General features: G+C 47.3%; 1 long non-coding RNA gene across 1 annotated transcript in view; it reads right to left on the reverse strand.

The window, feature by feature from the left end:
* LOC144094691 (uncharacterized) overlaps positions 1–4,507 on the reverse strand; it is a 64,903-nt gene extending 60,396 nt beyond the window's left edge. The window contains exon 1 of the long non-coding RNA XR_013306544.1: positions 4,409–4,507. This is a non-coding gene — a long non-coding RNA (uncharacterized LOC144094691). The remainder of the gene's footprint in view (positions 1–4,408) is intronic.
* Between the last annotated feature and the right edge of the window lie 8,161 nt (positions 4,508–12,668).

Genomic DNA, 12,668 nt, shown 5'->3' on the forward strand with positions numbered 1-12,668 from the left:
CATAGGGTGGGCGCAGCTGGCAAAAGATAGGGTTCATTGAAGAGACATGAGAGAGGCCTTTACCGAGTGGGTGAAGTCAGGCTGATGATGATGACGACGATTATGATGATGATGATGATGATGATGGCAAAGAGGTTGTAATCTTCCATGTTTATGCTCTTCTGTAGAAGGTGCGTAATGAAAAGGCACTAAACATTAAGTGTGTTCATTTCGCATGCTCAACGTCCAGATAGACGCAAGTGTTCAAATTATTTGAAAATGTGGTCTGCAACTCCGCGCAGAAGCGAGCATTCGCCGGAACTTTATAGCATCCGGCACTGGCCGCTGCTTCCCGGCTGCGAGTGTAAACTGGCTGACGTAAGCCTGCGCCCTCGCTCTCCTTCTTGGTATGGTGAGAAGTAAACGGGTAGCATATGAGGCGGGCAAATTCACGCCTTTGGAACACTGTCATACTGAACCAGGGCGCAGGCTTAAGTCGTCCAGATTACGCTCGCAGCCGCAGAGCAGCGACCAGTGCCGGAGACTGCAGCGCCGCCACTGGGCTGCGAGTCCGCTCCGGCCGCCGCGAAGCTGCTTGGTTACTTCTTACAAAGGCGATACACGACACAATTCGATCATCACCATCGCCATCAGCCTGATTACACTCAGTGCAGGGCAAAGGCCTCTCCCATGTCTCTCCAATTGACCCTATCCTTTGCCAGCTGCGGCCACCACATCCCCGCAAACTTCTTAACCTCACCCGTCCACGTAACTTACTCCCCCCCCCCCCCCCCCCCCCCGGTACGCTTGCCTTCTCTTATAATGCACTCCGTTACTCTTAACGACCAGCGATTATCTTTCCTTCGCATTACAAGCCCTGCCCAAGGCCATTTCTTCCTCTTGATTTCGACTAGGATGTCGTTTACGCGCGTTTGTTCCTTCACCCACTCTGCCCGCTTGTGGTCTCTTAACTTCACAACTGTCATTATTTGCACAAAATTTACAGCTTGCCAATTCGTTGATAAATAATTTCGCTTGGGAACACCGCTGTGGCTCATGCGGCCGATGCCAGCCTAAGCCGGCGTGCAGATACCAGTGCCGACAGGCCGTTTCCTTTTATCTCTATGAAGTTCTTATACGCACAGATATTACTTGCCTGGAACGTGACGTGCTTGCTTCCTCACCAAAGAGGCAGTAATGCACAACGTCACATAATACATCGTTTCTTCGCTTCCATAACTACCCACTCACAAACAGACAACACCGCTGACTTCACTAGACGTGAAAAAGACCTAACCCCAGAATGCTTCGTCGCTTACGGTGTTGAAGTGAGTGCTGAAATTTTCAAACAGGTGGCCCCTAAAGATGCACTGCACAGTCATTTGTCGATGACATCAAGCACAATTTCTGCGGACGAAACTTTCTGCGTTAAAGAAGGCACTGACTAAGCGAGCTTACTATCAGCGTGAAATGAAACGCGAGCTGCGGAGCGCGCAGACAAACGTCCAGTTCACTCCGTCTGCCAGTCGCCATCGGACTCATCCGGTTTGCGACAGTTTTTGTAGCGTGAGCTACATTGGCCGAGGTTGAGCAGTTTCGCGTGGCTCCTGGAGAGCCGTGCTGCGCATGCGCGAGGAGCAGTGACGTCACACGGCACACAGCTAGCGGGCTGGAGGCGCCGCCGCTGCACGCCTCGCCGCCGCAGCGCGCGCCTCTCCGGTCTGCGCATTCCAGAGGAGTGCCGTCATAGCCACGGCAGAAGCACTGGCGCCGGCGCGGGCCCAGCTGTGCCCCTCCGTTGCACCGTAGCAAAGTCTGACGCTGCGCCGGAGCCGCTTGATAGCGCCTCTCATTTTGTGCGCATGCGCAGAGGTATTAGTGGAGGTATACATATAGCGGGGCGTTTGTCAGTGTGGTATAGCCATGGAGAAGGAGAGCGGAATTGCTGCTCAGCGGCTCAGCGGAGCTCACACTACGTAAATCCTGGCATAGCCGAGCTAAGCCACTGCTAATTTTTCTTCTGCCGTTTTTGACGTTAATTCTCTTGTTTCGCCACTGCAGCGTGTCATTCTTCATACTTTCCGCCGATTTACACTTCCGCACAGCGGTTCGGCTCGCCACCGGCTGTGGACAGCGTGGAAGAAACGAGCGCTCTTTGCTCCCCGGCCTGCAGCGGTTTTGATTTTACTTCGACCGTCGTCGTGTTATCAGCGTCTGGTTCCGATGCGAAGAGCGAAAAATACCGATTGGGTTGCGGTCGGTGTCCACCGTGACAGTACCGGAACATCTCGTTTCTGATAGTGAGCTCAACTTTATCGCCACCATAAGGGCTCAAATACGCAGGAATGCAACACTGATGCGTCAGCGTACGGCCTGAAAAGTGAGGGCGAATCATTTCTCTTTGTCGTCGCGGTCTACAGTAGCGCGTCATTGCAAAAGAAGCAGCTCGTCCAGTTTCCACGACTGCCAGAATTTTCCAGGCATTTTGTGGTGCGGGACGGCTTGGAAACATGCCCCGTAGGCATAGACAGCGGGTCGCCGGCAAAGGTGGCGACCTACTTATTGTGGTCCGTGCAGCACACACACCCAACACTACGGCTTGTGAGGTAAAGAACACTTTGCAGTAGTGTGCCAGTACGTCAACAGTTTCACTTCGGCTACACGAGGCTGTCCTGCGAAGGTTTTGTACCGTCGCAGAAGCCAGTGGTTTGAGAAGTAAACAGAACAGCAAGACTTGTGTTAGCGCGGGACTATGGACCACAAACTACGGAGAACTGGCCCTGCGTGATGTTCTCTAACGAGTCAAACCTTTCAACTCATTGGGACTTGCGACAGCGAATTTGGAGAGCTGACAACAGCAGGTGTGCTTTTCCTGCCATATATGCGCATGTAGACCTGCCGTATTTGAGATAGGATTGCTTTAAAGCAATGGTCATCATATTTAGTGTTCAGACGCGACGAGATCTCTTCGTTCTTTTCTTAATTCACGCAACCGGTCAATCTTTATATCCTCACAGCACGACCGGAAGCTGATGACACGCCAAGGATGAAAGGAAAATCGAAGCGCTGCAGGCCAGAGTGCTATTAAGAGCGCTCGCTTCATCCGCGAGGTTCACAGCCATGGCCGCCAGCGGTACCCCGCTTCGCAGATTGCATTCCGTGGAAAGAATGCGCGTGGCGCTTCAGTGTTAAAGCGAGAAAAGGAACGTCACAGGAAACAGAAGCACAACTATGGCAAACTGGATGAGAGTGCCTATCTCTACTAGCTGGCAGGCGACGTAAAAGGAACCTTTGACCATTTCATTTGACGCAGGTAGTACAGGCGCGGACATAAGTAAACGGAGCACTCCATTTCGTTCTAATGGCAATCTCGCCATTCCTATGGGACATCAGGAAACATTATTTCTTGATGACAACGCGATCTATCGTCTACTACTAGCCTGAGTAATCCACATTCGCCAGTCTCAATTAGGAATCGAGTGAAAAATGTTAGAAGGCAACAGCGTGCTCCGTTTACTTTTGGCCGCGCCTGTACGTGCACTAAACGACAGAGCCCACAGCAAGACTAATACTGGCAAGCTACGTCGTTCCTTAGGCGCGGCTCGCTCTTCCCCGACCACTTTGCCTTCGCCACCAGGCCTTCTCTAGCTTGGGGTCCTTAGCGGCATACTGGCTTGTTCTCAGTTCAGTGCTACATCAATCATGTCGCACAAGTCAGTTTTTTTTCCTTCGGCCTGGAATAAATCGGTACCTTAAGCTTTACTTACCGTGTGTTACTCCTCGGGTGAAAGCACGACCCCTTAACACCAATAATAAGAAGGCAAGCCCTTCAACTGAATTCACCTCGCCTGACTGCGCTCATATTAAAGAAAAAAAATCACGATTATTTCAAACCACCATAAATAGCAAAACATGCGATGCGTGAAAAAAATTTGATCTTTATACATTAATAAAAAAACTGTAATGAAGCCACTTATCCGGAATGAATCAAAGGGTGTTTTTTTTTCTCATTTTCATTCTCCAGGGGCAGCGTAATGCCTCATCATCATCATCATTTATTATACCCTTAAAGGCCTCTGTTGAGGCATTACATAAGGGGGGGGGGGGACAAAGCAAAGTTTCGTACTTCGAACTCTAAAGGCATATATGCCATGGCAGCCTGCAGGTCGTCGATATGGGTATTCAATGGCATTGATATTGATCGGATGTATATTGAGGTTCGTGAATTTAAACGACTAGGCTTGCTTCGAACGACCTTGCGGCTGCTTATCCTCAGCATTCTAGGCTATTTTGCGGTGGCTTACAGCCGCTCTGTGGCGGTGGTTTTTGTACATGAATGGATGTGGTTTACTCTGTTGTCTTATACACAACCCTTTTTAGAACAAGAAGACCACCGTGTAGCTTTTCAGTGATAGACGTTAGCACTTACACCAGAACTGCCGTCTTCATAGTCTTTGTTACCATCCGGAGATTGCTTCCTTCAATGGTGTCGTAAATTCTCCATTACACGAACCAAATGCGAGCCCTGTGGAGTCGAAAATATGAAACGAGGCTATACTGAACCGTTCACACTCAAGTTGCCTTAGAATAGTGAAAATAAGAGCAGGGCTATTTCCAAACAAAACTTAGCCACCCCAAGCTATTTCATTAACGAAACAGCCTGCTCTGAAAGAATCCGCCTACAAGCAAACTCCACAGAGATCACCTAGCCGCAAATAGCCACTTTACTGTGAAGGAACCATTTTTCGATGAGAAGATGGTGCATGCTGAAAAGGTGATAAAAATAGGACATTAAGGTTGGAACAATTAACGAACACAGTCACGCTAATAGGTCGTACTTGGAAACACGTGTTTTGTGACACTAAACGCACGAGTCACTGAGCCATGTCGACACACTGCGGCTCGTTTGAGCGCCTTTGTGGCCCCGAGAGAAATTACTCGAGTGCTCGGCGGTGGGTGATTAAACCAGAGAGTGCGGCTTCAAAACAATGGGAAGTCATCAGGTCAACGGGAAGTAATGCGCTCCTGTGGCCCACAGCCAAAAGCAGCTTGCAACTCGAGAAATACTGGCGGAGCTCGATAGAGCAGCGAGGCTCTATTCATTCACAGCTCCTCACTGTCTCCAAAACGGCTGCACGGATCTGAAGCAAAACTGCAAGGTGTACACGTGGCGAAATTCTTGACCCTAATTTGCCTAGAAAAGCTTTGGTACCAAAACTCAAAAACGGCAAATAGTGCGATCATCTCAGGGAGAGAGATGATGATACACAGTTGTATTTGCACGGGACTTTAACCAAGCGCTCAAGGTGTCAGCAAAATTGAAGAGCGAAGCACACGTGTCAGCTCTAGCACCTCCTCACAGTGTAACAGATTAGGTGTCGAGGGCATAAAAAAGAATAAAGGAGTTCGAATTTACGTAGGCATCAGAGGGCGAATTATCATTTCATGGTTGCACGTTCTGAAACTTCTGGACGTCTTTACTCATGCGTTGACGAGTCCAGGTTCTGATGACTCTGTAGGGTCGTGGAGCAAGCCCTTGCCTTTCGTGTGGAGCAGCACACCACTGCCTGTCATATACGTGCTTTCAATCTTCGCTTCCTTTGCAAGGGAGAAGAAAGGAAACACGGTGCCGCTGATGGATGAGAGGTCCCCTCTAAAGGCCTGTATTGGAGCGTTAGCTCTATTTATCTCGTTCCTGAGTTTCGAACGGTCGTAAGCGGCGGCGTCGTCCGTAGCACAGTCTGTAGGGCTCGTGGTTGCGTCGCCTCCAAGCATGGGAAAATCGAACACCGTATATGCTTGTTTACGTGAGCATGCTGCTCAACGAGTAGCTGACGCTGCATGCCGCACAGCCGTTTTAACTGGACTGCGTGTCGGCGAGCACGCGCCGCGATACAGGTGAATTTTGTTACACTAAATAAAGTACTGGATAGTATTTTTCCGTTCTCCCTACTATGATAATTAGCTTATGTTAAAATACTCTCTCTTAAAATATGGCTTAATATGCTCAGATGTGAACAGGAAAGTTGTGGAGCGCCGTGGTAATGACCCCAGGGAGGCGCTGCTCCGACAAGGTAGCCGTAGCGTACCCCTTTTTATTCGACAGAAATTAAAGCTAACGATATTTTCAAAATACCGCGTGACAGCGTACTCCTCGCGCCCGAATGCGCCGCGATTACAGGGCAACCATCGGCGACTTGGTTAAGCGTTGCCATCTTCATTCCTTCTGTTTTCTCCAGGACAGGGCTTCGCGTTGCTTGGTTCCGAGATAAGCGCCAGTTACTGCACATCGCCAGAGCAGCTGACGGTGATTTGACTGGTGCAGGACAATGTTATTGCCTAAAACGCGATATGAAATAGATACGCCTCTAAGGGAGCTTCCAGCCCAAATCGTTATTCCTTCTTAATAATCATAGGTATGTGATAAACAGTTTCGTTATAGCGGTGTTTAACTGTACACTGTTGAATAGTCCGCATCCGCATCACGCTGTCCTCGCCATTTTCGGGAGTGGTGCTCCTACTTCTAAAGCAGCAAACGGAAGTATCTCAAGCGACAACTGTCGCTTTTTCTCCATTGCACAAAGATAAAACTTGGATATTTTTTACCATCTTTTCTCATTAAACACAACTGTAGATCCCACCCTCTGAAGTCAATGGTCTGACAAATAAAAAACCCCAATCTTCGACTAAGGTTTTCTCCTTTCTCGCTGGTAGCACTGTTTCTCACTTTTAAGATTGTTAGCTCTTACTCATCACGTTTCGAGATTTCGTGGGGCCTGCTACCACCCTGAGATCCCAGCGCCATCGGTGGCAGCAACTACTCATCACGTTTCAAGATTTCGTGGGGTCTACTGCCATCCTAAGATAACAGAGCGATCTGTGGCAGCAACTAGAAAACAGTTCATCTCCATTGAGACTTGTAGCGCCATCTACAATAGCATTGTAGAAACAACCACCTGCCGCGTGCCAATGATGACGTCATGGTCCAATATGGTGGACAGAGGTGGAACTACGTGAGTGTGACGACAGGGGCCAAAATGGCTTCATAGTTTCGGTTTCTCGAATCCAAAATGGCGGTCATTAAAATTGGTTGTGCCCTCTTATCCCTGGGACTAACACAACTGGGCACAACTGGGACTAAATTTCTGCGCAACTCGGAATAAAATGGATTTATTATGTTTATTTTCGTTTTTGGTGCAATAAATTTGCCGCGTATGAAGGTTGATTTTTAGTCATAAAAATACCAATTTACTTAGGCTAATACTATAGTTCCAAGTATGTAAATGGAGTGATTAAATTCTATATGATGTTGTTGTTGTTTAGAGGCTATAGTTCGTAGAAGAAAGCTATACAAACCTCTAAAAATGATGTTTAAAGCAACACAAATCAAATCCTCAAAAAATCCCGCTTTTCCGCTCGACGTGAAGACGAAAAAAAAGATCAAAAGCTTTTTTAAAGACGCGAATTACATATTTCTTAAAGCTACAGCAATGTTCTACACGGAGAACGCCAAATCTAAATATAGCTTTTTTTCTTTTTACAAAACAGCCTCAACTCTCCTCAAGTCATAAAACACTAGTGAATGAGGCATACAAAAGGGCTATATTCACAGAGAAGGAATGAGATGGCCAAAAAATAGCTGAAAAGTATTCAGCTGGTGATTGCGTGGTCACATGCAAGAAATTTTTGGCGGCTTTGGAACAAATGTGGCTAAAACATTTACAACAGTCGTCCCATTCCTCTTTCTTCGCGTGAGGAGGAAAACCCGACTGCGCCATTTTGTTCCGTTATGCGCAAGGTGCAGAGCTAACACGGGTAGAGCATCAATGAAGGCAAATAGAGGAGAAAGCCTTAGATAAATACTGAAACTGTAAAAGCGCCAAGACAATCGCAGCCTAAAGAAACAAGCTGTGATTGAGTGCCGGTTTCACTTTGAATAGCACAAAACCCGACAAGGGTGCGCGTTCCACCCTGCTTTCGTCCAAGTCTCATTAATGGCAACCCGTCTCTCAGGAAGGCTCTTCGGCTCCTTCCAGGCTCTCGAGTATTCCCTGAATAGCCGCACCAGGCTTAGTCCAACGAGCAGAAAGTGGATGCTTCCGTGCTCACACTCCACCGATGCGAGACAGCGAACTAGAAAAGGCCGTCAGCGGCGAGCACTAAGGCACCTTCGCTTGGGAAGACAGTGACCACCCCAATACATGGTGTGGTAATCCACTGTTTGGACCGCACCGCTTGTTTCCCTCTATTAGTTTCCCATCTGTCATCCGGGCGGGTACAGTCGTTCCAGTCTGCCTCCTGACGAGCAAGCCGCCGTTTACAAGCCTGCGCCGTGACGCATCGGTGAGCGAGACACTTAACGATAGAAGCCATTGCTTCCGCTTTGTGAGCGTCACACATATCGCGCTAAGCACAGATAAAGCCGAAGAGCATGGCACTCAGAAAAAAGTAGAAGAAGTCGCCACAGTACCTACTCAGTGCCAAAAGCCGGTATTATAACAAGAAGAGTAAACAAAACGAAATAGTGACGCACCCATTACTTGATATGAATGTTACTCCATCAAAGCTCTCGTTCTTGTAGTTTCAATAATGCGTCAATAACAAAAGTTGTATCCCGACACATACGACATCTACACCCTTCGCCAAAAGTAAGCGAGCAACAGGTTTTTGCTTCTGAACCGTATAACGGAGCCGTTACGGAACCCCTAAAGACCGAAAGGTGCCCAAACGTGATGAAATGGGTTCACGTTACTTTACGCAAATTCATAGCTTATAGGGGCCGCCATAAGTGCTTCGCTACAGGGCTAAGAAACAAACCACCGTTGCTCGGTAGTTTTGCAAAGACTGTAGATGGCGTATATGTTTCTTCGTTGTGTCCTGTTTTCTTCGCGCAAGTACATACCTTACACATTTCTATGTCTCTTGCATGTCTTTTTAAAGTGAATATAAAAACGTAAATTTAATTTTACTAGATATCTTACTTATCCGCGCCGCTGATTATTAATTATTAAGAGTCCCAAATTATTTATCAGGAAAAAGTGTGGCAAAACAGCAACATGGGGCGAAACGCGAAATCTTGTTGCTGCAGTGCAGCACGTCTATGCCTGCTATACAATAAACATTTATTTATTTACTCTCTTCTTCGAACTTCTGAGTAAAGAATTAATGCATTCTAGGCCCTGCAGACTACATTTCCTTGGACCCAGTTTTACGCAGCTCAGGCAGAAAACAGGCACATTCACCTTTATATGCGTACACTGCATTCTTTTCCGTGTATATTGGACAACCTATATGTGCTGTCCGGATGTGCTTGGAACAACAAGATGAAGAATATGAAGAAGCCGGAGGCCAAGTAGATATCTTCGATAAAATAGACGTAATTCTTTGGGCAGCTTGGGGGAACTATTAAGGGTTTCATGTGTGTACCTTTTGTTTATTCTTTTTTTTTTTCAAAATGCGATGGTCAGTACTTTACTCTTTAAGTGTCTCATATTCCCGCTTAATAAAATTATAAAAACTTTTTTCCGCAGCTTACGTGAATCACTATTTAAACGGGTTCATGTCGTTTTCAAACTAGAGCGTGCTTTATCCTCGAGTTCGGTTTGCCCAAAGAGCGCCGATGAAAAATAAACGTATAGGACGCAGGAAGAAATTCGTAAAAGAAAAAGATCATATAAATGGTATGCCGCCCCCACCACGCGAAAAAATAAACGAAGCCGCATCCTTTCAAAACGCTGCCACTAGTATAACGCATTTAGAACAAAAGCTGGAGAAGGCATAGGAAGGTATTTTACGGTATAGTGATCCAGTTGAATAAACAAATGATAGCAGTGGTCTAAATTTGCGAATCTAAGGAGCGGTCCAGGGTAAAAACAGGTGTTCAATAAAACTAGCACAGGAAGAGGAGACAGGAGGGCAAAAATAAAAGAGTGTTTAAATAGGCTATAACCGAAGGTCGAGCGATAGCTTGTTGGCAATGGCCCGGGCCCAATTTTGAGGTTGTCATCGTGTGGGGTGCGCTCAATTAGGGTTGATCCTTGATTATGGTCCAAATCTTCAAAGGTGAAATTTCGGTGGCAGGTACAATTTCCGCTGGGGAATCAGTGAGAAAGCAAGGATTTGTGCTACGTAGAAGACGACGATGAGCGGGCAGTGCCGCCGGACGGAGCAGATGGAAGTATATTCAGCCAGAGGCCACCATCATCATCATCATCATCATCAGATGGAAATCTATGAAGGCGACGCTCTGCAATGCACAGCACAAGAGTGTGGTGCATTTTAACACGAGGCGTGTTCTTCTCTGGCGATAGCAGAAGCACACTGCACTCCACCTGCCCATAAAAATTGCGCGAGACGTACACATGCGTCAAGAACCGGCAACCATTCAGGCGGCCGGTCCTACACAGGATACAGCGCCTCCCGCCTCCCTCTTCCCCGGCCCCCCACACCAAAGTGCACTCTTCACTGAATCGAGACTTAGATGAACGAGGAGGCTCCTCGTGTCGATCCATCATGTAGCTATTCCACAGGCTAAAAAGTCCAATCAACATTAACAGATCGCACGGCATCCCGTAAGCTTTTAGGACAGGCAAGAACCTTACAGCGTAAGGTGATATCTCACTGTGTTTGCATTGCGGAATAGTACGCGCGTGCGCTGACATCGCACAGCACACGGGCACCTTAGCGTTTTTCCTCTATAAAAACACAGCCGCCGCGGTCGGGTTCGAACCCGGGTACTGATCCGGAGTTCCCGGGTTCGAACCCGACCGCGGCGGCTGCGTTTTTATGGAGGAAAAACGCTAAGGCGCCCGTGTGCTGTGCGATGTCAGCGCACGTTAAAGATTTCCCGGTGGTCGAAATTATTCCGGAGCCCTCCACTACGGCACCTCTCTCTTCCTTTCTTCTTTCACTCCCTCCTTTATTCCTTCCCTTACGGCGCGGTTCAGGTGTCCAACGATATATGAGACAGGTACTGCGCCATTTCCTTCCCCCCAAAACAAATTTTAAAAATTAAAAAAATGCGCGTGCGTAAAGCATCTGGCAAATCAGCTGGATCAATTTTCACGCAATAGACAAAAAAATTGGCGATAGCTTAGTAGTCTTGCGCAGCGTCCTGAGAAGCTGCTCTGTTCGAGCCGCCGTGGGTTCAACCGTCAGTCGTGGATTGGTTTCTTTTTCGGCGACTTTTTTTCTATCTAGGCACATTTTGATCCTGTCTAGACTGAAGGTCATTCGTTCGTAGCGGACAGGTCACGTGTTGTTGAGCGCAGTTGGCGCATGGAGTATAGCTGTCGCTCTAGCAAAGAGACTTACGGCTGCCGAAGAAGGAATTGTACCTTAGAAGCACCACAGGAAGCTGCTATGGTTACAGTAGCTATTACTAGCTAGACAGCACTCCGCGCCTCAACCGCAAGGAGCGCCTTCTTGGATATTGTGGTTTCTTTACGATGGTTTCCCTCGGGCGTAACCAGTGGACAAATGTCTATGTTTGCTCAATCTGTGTCGAATCAAAGATGCAGAGGTTTACACAGTTTTTTTTCAAGCAGGAAAAAGGGAGGTAGGCGACAAAAGAACATGGAAGGGAAAGACCGGAAATCTATCACTGGCCTCGGACCACTGCTCTTGCTTGTGGTCGGAGTAAAGATACTTTTTATCATTTGCGCCATTACTTTGGCTTCATATTTGCTTGGGCATTTCTCTGACTGTTATGAAAAGCTTCAATGCATTCGCAATACACGCTAAATCGTGCTGCTACAAATGTTAGCACTGACGCCGAGCCGAATGCCACTGCTGATTCGGTATTGATGACTCTTATCCATAGACGCTGCACTCCACATTGGGCAGGGAACTAGGGACATCATTTGGTTATTAAGAATACTGTTGAGGATGCATAAGGATTGCTTCGCATTATCTCTACCTTTTCAGGTGAAAGAGTTTTGTGCTGTTTTAGGTTGTGTATGAAATGACCGGAAGTGTCGCGATGGTTTCGAAACCATATGAAAAAGTGAGACCTCGACGTCAACTCAGAGTATAAGAATATGACTTTCTCCAAGTACCGAATTTCCCATTATTGCAGATTAAGCGCCAAGACGGCGTCAGCGCACCAAATGGATGAGGTGCTTAAGACAAAGCAATAATACGTGAGAATTTTAATGTTCGCACAGACTTACTCTATCGAATAGTAAAGGCTAAAGGCGCTCAAAAGCCAGAGTCACATTGCTTTGCTTCCTCTGCGACCCACATGCAAAGGAGGCTGAGGAGATTGTAAAAAATATTACTTCGCTCTTCTTCTTGCGTGAACAAAAAGGAACGCACACCTCCACCCACATGCACACGCACTGACACACACGCGGACTGAAGAAAGTGAGAACCATAGGCTTTAGTGGTATTGATATTCAGGTGACAAGAATTACTGTCTGAAAAGAAAAGAACTTTGCTGCGTCTTCAGCCCATATTGGTTACTTGTTAACCACTCGCCTGTTAGCAATCCTGTAGTTAAAAAAGCTTCCAGATAAAGAACATATTAGGAGGAGAAGAAAACCAAATACAGGGAGAGTGTTACGTAAAAACCACGACATCGACAGGTAGCCATGCGCAGTAAGTGCAGGCGCAATGTCAATTGATACGGGTCTGTGAGCGAGCGGGACTTGTTTACGAACCCAAACAAGTTCACAGTACGCGTGCTGCCA

Source organism: Amblyomma americanum, chromosome 6 (genome assembly GCF_052857255.1).
Source record: "Amblyomma americanum isolate KBUSLIRL-KWMA chromosome 6, ASM5285725v1, whole genome shotgun sequence".
Lineage (NCBI taxonomy): Eukaryota > Metazoa > Arthropoda > Arachnida > Ixodida > Ixodidae > Amblyomma > Amblyomma americanum.